This window comes from Dromaius novaehollandiae, unplaced genomic scaffold (genome assembly GCF_036370855.1).
Source record: "Dromaius novaehollandiae isolate bDroNov1 unplaced genomic scaffold, bDroNov1.hap1 HAP1_SCAFFOLD_37, whole genome shotgun sequence".
In the NCBI taxonomy this organism is placed as follows: Eukaryota; Metazoa; Chordata; class Aves; order Casuariiformes; family Dromaiidae; genus Dromaius; species Dromaius novaehollandiae.
Window position 1 is genome coordinate 1,609,051 of NW_026991398.1, and position 7,979 is coordinate 1,617,029.

The following is a 7,979-nucleotide window of genomic DNA, read 5'->3' on the forward strand; positions in this document are numbered from 1 at the left end:
GTGTGTGTGTGTGTGTGTGTGAATGTGTATAGCCTGGGAACCGATCGGGGCACCCGTCGGCTGAGGAAGCTGCCCGCTGCGAAGGGACAGCAGTCCTAGCAGTTAAAGACTCGGGGGTGTGAGTGCAGTTCCCAGAGAGCGAGAGAAAGAGAGTGTGTGATCCCACCAGCCACAGGGGCTGGTGTTATTGGTAAGGAAGTGCGCTGCCTGATTTGCTTAAGATGCACTTTTCAGGAACTCAATATGGGGAATAATTTCGGCATAGAAAAGGGGACGCCCTTAGCCAAAATTTTGGAAAATTGGAGTAAGATTGATGGTACCAAAAAAATCTAAGGAAAAAAGGTTGATCCAACTATGTCAGAAGGATTGCCCATTCCTGACAAAGGAGGGAAACCCAACGGAATGGTGGCCACCGCAAGGGACTTTCGATCAGCAGGAACTAACTGTCTTGTGAAATCGTCTAGAAGACAGGTTTCCCAGTCAAATGGATTACTGGTATGTTTGGGAGAACTGGGCATGGGCGCAGGAGCATTTGAGCCAGGAGGGAGGGAGGAAAGAAACCTGCCAAAGGTAACACTTGTGCTAACAGATACTAGTACCCCGGACTGTGCTCCAGAAGTTTCTGCTCCACCTTATATGCCTGATGATCTATCTGTCATTACTTCTCCTTCTCCTCCTCCTTCTCCCTCTTCTCTACCGACTGCCGGATTCTATCCTATGATCTCCAATGTGCTGACTAACCCTGCCACTTTACAGCCAGGGAGAACGGGAGGGGCCAGTCCCCCCCTCCTGTGCTGCGGGTATTTACTAATCAACCCTGGGACCCTGGCGATCTCGCCATATGGGGGGGTAAAATGCAGAGATTAAGAAAAGATGCAGAGCAATGTGTCCAGTTATTTTCTAATATATGCACCAGGCACAACCCACTCTGGAGTGATACCCAAATTCTTTTGAGGGAATTCTTTCAACCAAATGAAGGGGATAAGATAATTAAAGATGTAGAAGAAGCGCAGCAAGCCAGGGGAATAGAAACCTCTGGCTAGCAAATGATCCAAATTCGGATTGTAATAATGCAGGAGATAGAGCTGTGTGTCAAACAGGACTTTGAAATTTAGCAGAAGTAATTAGAGCATGCAGAGAGTTAGGAGTAAATTGGACTAGAGTGCAAGAATGCAGACAGTGATTAGATGAACACCCCCATGACTTCTGGGGACTTTTGTGGTAAGCCCCACTAAAATATGGAGGAATGACCCCACAAAACTTCAATGATGCTCTTGCAATTAGTGTTTTTATAGATCAAGCAGCCCCTGATACACAAAAGTCTTTTAAAGAGCATATGCCAGGCTGGCAAGGGGAGGGGCGCGGAAGAACCAGGGGAGATAGATGGAATTAAAGTAAACGTGGTGTACAATTAAGAGTTAATGATGTTTGTCATTATTGAGGGGAACAAGGACACTGGAAGCAGGAATGCCCAGTGAGGCCCTGTGTACTTGGGAATAGAGGGGCCAGCATGAGAAAATCAAACACTAAGAATGAGACCAGGCAATTCCCAGTCAGTCCACAATGACGGGAGATAGAAGACTCAGAAAATACTGTGGAAATTGGGGTAAATTTATGAGATATAGATTTGGATTTCGAGGGGCAGGTAATGGCAAATATAGAAGGCTTAGAAGTTCCCTTTCTAGTAGATACTGGAGCCACCCTTTCCCTCTTAAATTTTGAGCCTAAAGGATGCAAGTCATCAGATAAAATAGTGATGCAAGGAGTGATGGGAAAATGTGAACGAATGTTATCTAAGCCCTTATTGCTCACTATTGGGGGTAAAAGAGTGTGGGGACGTTTTATAATTTCCACAGACTCGCCCTCTTGCCTCTTAGGGAGAGATCTCCTGCAAGCCTCAGATACTCAGATCTGTTTACAGCCAGAAGGGATAAAATTAATAATTATGGGCTCATGTGTTCTGGCTAAGACACCAGAACCAGAGTCAACTATTCCCACAAGTTTAGAATCAGTTTCTAAAAAGTTATGGAGCTCTTCAGGAATGGATGTTGGACTACTGAAATCAGCTAGTCCAGTCTCGATAAAAACAAAGGGGGGATTGCCTCCTGCAGTTAAACAATACCCTATCCCAAAGGAAGCAGAGAAGAGTATCCAAAAATAAATCAATCATTATTTGAAACTGGGTATCCTTAGAGTCTGTGAATCCTTGCACAACACTCCAATTCTGCCGCTTAAAAAGAACAGGCAAGATTCTGATGGTGATCCAGAGTATCGGTTTGTACAAGACTTAAGGGCTGTAAACCAACATGTAGTTGCTCCACATCCAGTAGTTCCCGACCCCTCAACCATTTTACTACAAATACCTCATTGGGCAACTTATTTTACTGTGATTGACCTAACAGCAGCCTTTTTTAGTACAGCGATAGCTGAATATAGCCAAGATCTCTTTGCTTTCACTTGGAAGGGACAACAATTAACTTGGACAAGGCTGCCACAGGGATTTACTGGGTCTCCGACTATTTTTTCGCGTATACTCAAAAATGACCTCTCAGATATCGAACTTCCAGGACATTCTGTATTAATACAATATGTGCATGATTTGTTATTAGCAGGTAAAGATTATGAGACATGTTTAAAAGACACTATTTCTCTATGTAACGCTCTTGCAGAAAAAGGGCATCGGGCATCTCTGTCTAAACTTCAGCTGTGTCAATGAGAGGTGAAATATTTGGGTTTTATTTTAAAGGAAGGACAGGTGAATTGATCCAGAACGACTAGAGACAATTCTTAATATGCCTCGTCCTGTGACAAAAAAACAACTTAGGGGATTTTTAGGAGCTGTAGGATTTTGCCGACCGTGGATTCCTGGGTTAGCAGAACTTACTAAGCCTCTGGTACAGGCAACAAAAAAGGAGGAGATAGAGCCTTTGGCCTGGGGTCCAGAAAGGGAGAAAGCTTTTACATCTGTAAAAAAGGCATTGGTTTCCGCCCCAGCTCTAGGGTTACCAGATTATAGCAAACTATTTGAATTATTTGCCCATGAACGACAGGGAGTAGCAAGTGGGGTACTCACCCAAAAACTAGGCCCTCATCAGAGACCAGTGGCCTATTTCTCCATGCAGCTAGATGAGGTAGCTAAAGGCACTCCAGGATGCATCAGAGCAATAGCAGCTACAGCAGCTCTTATTGAAAAAACACGACCTGTAGTTTTGGGTCACTCATTGACTGTGTATGTGCCACATGAAGTAGAACTGTTAATGAAGCAATATGCGACTCAAGCACTGTCCCCACAGAGAGCTCACCGCTATGAACTGATAATACTGCATGCAGATAATGTGACTTTAAAAAGATGCAATATCTTAAATCCAGCAACGCTCTTGCCTCTACTGGAGGATGGAGAGCCACATCATTCCTGTGAGCAGGTGATCGTCAGCTCGAGCAAGCCCCAGGAGCATCTTAAAGACGAACCTTTGGAGAACCCGGACTTAGTTCTGTTTACAGATGAATCATCCTATTATTTGGACGGAAGGTGCCACTCCGGCTATGCTGTCACTAACGTCTTTGAGGTGCTCGAGGCCAATCCTTTGTCTCCGTCTGTAAGTGCTCAAGGAGCAGAGTTAATAGCATTGACCCAAGTAGCAAAAATTGGTAAGAGCTTGCGGGTAAATATCTATACCGACTCTAAATATGCATTTGGAGTGTGTCATGCAACAGGGAAGTTATGGAAAGAATGAGGATTCTTGTCGTCATCAGGAAAGAAATTAGCTAATGGAGAAGAAATACATAATTTGCTGGAAGCAGTCCAACTGCCCGAAGAAATTGCGGTAATACACTGCCCAGCCCATACTAAAGACACTACAGAAATTAGCAGAGGAAATGCTTTAGCCGACGCTGCTGCAAAAGCTGCAGCTCGACAGCCTGTGAAAGAATGTATGGGGGCAGTTCCAAGGATGGACCAGAGTGAGTGGCCAAACTTAATAGACCCCAAAACTATGTATGAAAAAGACTGCTCAGTGGAAGAGAAAAAACAATGGGAGCAGTGGGAAGCAAAACAAAGTGATGATGGAATATGGACAATTGGAGGAAAACCAATTCTACCAAAAAAAAATATTTAATTACTATAGCTAGGTGGTTTCACGATAAAGCTTATGGGGGAGCCGAGGCAATGGCTAAGCAGGTACAGAAAGTATGGGCTGCTCCCGGAATTTATGCAGCTGCTAAAAGAATAACGAATAGCTGCCCGACCTGCCAGAAGTTTTCAAATAACAAGCCAAGCTCAGATTTGGGGGGGCGACCATGGGCTTACTTCCCTTTCCGGAAGCTACAAACAGATTATGCGGATATGCCATCTGCCAATGGGTACAAACACTTGTTAGTGATATTAGATCAGTTATCAGGCTGGGTAGAAGCTTTCCCAACAAGAACGGCTGATGCAGGGCGGGTAGTAAAAGCCTTACTGAAAGAAATCCTACCTAGGTAGAGAGTCCCAGAAGCCACTGATTCAGACTGGGGTGTCCATTTTATGGCAAGCATAATCACTCAGTTATATAAATCATTAGGAATAAAAAGAAACCTATGTACCCCTTATCACCCACAATCTTCAGGACAAGTAGAAAGAATGAATAGAACATTAAAAGAAAAAAACAGCAAGAATATGCACACGTGCTAGCCTAAAATGCCCAGAAGCATTAAACTTAGCTCTATGGGATGTTTGAAATGCCCCACGGCAACCCATAGGACTAACACCAGCAGAAATTCTCTTCGGGAGACATTTAGCTATACTAGGGACTTATTATTCCAGCTAAGACCAGCCTGTTAGACGGAGATGAACGACTAACCCAGTATGTTCTAAGTATGCAAAAAAGGTTTGAAAATCTTTTAAATAAATAAATAAATGCTCAATGATATCAGTCCACACCACCTGAAATATAAGTGCTTGGTATACAGCCTGGAGATGAAATTTTAGTTAAAGTATTTTCACAAAAAATCCAGGTTAAAATCTAAGTGGAACGGGCCATATACTATCATACTATGTTCTTACTTTGCTGTTAAAGTTGAACTGTACTTGTATATGTTAAAAAAAGGATGTGTATGTGTAAGAACACTTTGTAATCTTATATTCATAGATAACATTGTTGTAGATACAAGTAATTAATTACTCAAATATTTGTATTTGTAACTTTACCCAAGATTATGGGATGCAACTTTAATTATTCAGCTCCTGTTAGATCTTATCAATTGTTACAATCTAATTATACATTAATTCAAACCCCCGTTTGGAATGAATCTCACACTAGTGAAGAAACTACTACAACATGATGATTTGCATCGACTGCTAGAACGTACTCTAATCACCATTCATCATGATGCGGAAGAGATACACCACGTCTTGGAAAGGATAAAAAGGGACGGAGAACATCATGGCTGGGAAACTCTTCTAGGGTGGTCACCAACCGCAACAGGGATTTATAATCATGTATTGCACCCAGTAGTAGTTGTGTTCAGTTTAACTGTGTTATGCCTATTGCTTATGATCATATTATACAGAAGATTAGGGAAAGTGATAGTACTCCTCAAAAGGCTTCGAGAACTCTGTTTAAAATATTAGCAGGGATGCTTCATAAAAACAAAGGGGGGAAACTGTTAAAGAATAGTGAATTGAAACTGTCTAGAAATAGCTGCTTAGCACAACTTCTATAAAACTTGCTTAGCATGAGGAGCTAAATTTGATGAAGCCTTAGGCCGCACTTAGATAAAATAATGAACTTTTACTTAGTCCGGTAAGAAAAGGGCCTCAGAGCTGGTTCAAGCTGGGAAGATAAGGAAGTTACAAGCAGTCTGCATTCCTGCGTCTCACACTCCGAAAGGGAGGGTGTCTGCAGGAATGTGTCTCACACTCCGAAAGGGAGAGTGTCAAGGCTTTGAAATAAGACAAGTGCAGGGCATTAGGACCTTGAGGGACAAAGCCTTAGCTCACTGCTGGGGCAGTGTTAATTGTTATGATTTAGAATCACCTCCTTCTCAGGACCTTGAGACACAACAGTAAGACCCCACAAAAACAGAGGTACAACCGTCAGCAGAGACCGCAAAAATCAAAAATAAGGAGAAAAACAGCTTACCTCAGAATGACGATGAGACCCAAGGAGGAGCAGGAGACCCCAGACCAAAAAATTACTATTGGTCTAACTACCACGTGAGGGGTGGGAAATGTAAGTTGAAAAAACTATAATTGCCCAGGATTTGTTTATGTTAGGGTCCCTCTTCGGAGGCACCCAGCCCGAGCTGTAATTATGGCACGCGCGTGATTAAAATTTAATTTGTTTTGATTTGACTCTGAACTTTTCTGCGGGAACCTAGGGTCGGGCCCTGTTATGGTGGCGGACAAGCCTAATTTCCATAACATTAGGCCCCTAATCCCATACTGGCAGACTCCTCTGGACCCTCTCCAGTGACTCCCCATTCCTCCAGCACTGGGCAGCCCACTGTTCCAGATGTGGCCATGCTAGTGCTGAGCCAAGGCGGGTAATAACTCCCCTTATCTGGGTGGCCATGTCCTTCCTAATACAGTCCTGTATGCAGCTGGCCTGATTTTTCGTGAGCCCACACCACTGGCTCCTGTGGCATCCCTTGTAACGTCCAGGCCCTTCTCCTCAAGGTCACTCCTCTGCTGATCAGATCTCAGCCTGTTCTGATGCACATGTTGTTCTGCCGTGCAATGCTGGACTGTCCACTACTCCTTACACAATGTCATGAGGTTTCTGTTGGCCAAATCTCCAAATCTCCCAAGGCCCCTCTGGACTGAAGCTCCTTTGTGTCAGCTGTTCATGTATGTGTACAGAAGGCTCATCCTGTCTTGTGGTGCCTCTGGCAAGATAACAGCATGAGAAAGTGCAGGACACTGCAGATACAATAAAAGAGGAACTGCTTACAATGGTAGAAATCAGCATGGCAAGCATCTCAGAAAAGCTGAATGAAGGTACAAAGAAAGCAAAATCAGGGTGAATGGGGAAGGGGAGACATGACTTGGCTGACTGCATGGGAGGGGATCAGGATGGTAAAAGAGAAGAACGTGGAAGCTGGAAAAGAGGGAAAAATGCAATGAAAGGTGAAACAAAAGAAAGAAAAAAAATGCAGGCTATTTATGGGTATCTGCCAAGCAGTCCAGAATTTGAACTACACCGATCGGAGCAGGACAAGGAACAAGCAGTTGATCTCATACTTTTGAGACATCTACTTCCATGATCACAGGTAAGCTGAATGTTTTCCCAGGGTCAAGAGAAGACCTGAGGTTGAAGGAAATGCAGAATAATTCTGTCTGGGAGGGATCTCAGGAGGTCTCTGGCCCAACCTGCTTCCCACAGCAGGGTCAGCTCTCAGATCCGACCAGGTTGCTCGAGGCTTTACTCATTTAGGACTTGAAGACCTCCGAGGATGGAAGATGGAACAGCCTCTCAGGGCAACCGTCCCCAGTGCTTGACTGTCTGGATGGGCCAAAAGTTTCTCCTTACACCCAGCCTGAACCTCTCTTCTTACAGCTAGTGCCCACTGGGCCTCATCCTCCCATCGTGCACAACAGTGAGGAGCCTGGCTCCATCTTCCTGACGAACTCCTGATAGGTATGGGCAGGCTGTTACTAGTCTCCCCAAAGCTTTCTCTTCTCCAAGCTGAACAAACCCAGCTCCCTCAGCCTCCCGTAATGACAAAGTCAACATCACCTAGGTGTGCCTAGGATGTTTAAGGCTCTTCCAGTCCTCCTGAATTTTACTGGATTTGCAAAAGACCTTAGGCACATTAGAGTACAATCACCCACATGCCATGACTTTCTGCATGTTACACTCATTTGGCACTGTGCTGTGATGTACAGGTATTGCAGGCTGTGAGGAGGGCCCATTCTGCACAAGCAGTCACTTGTAATTAACCCTTGAACTGAAAACCTTCCTGACCCAAGAGGCGGCCTCACACCACTAGGAGGGCTTGGC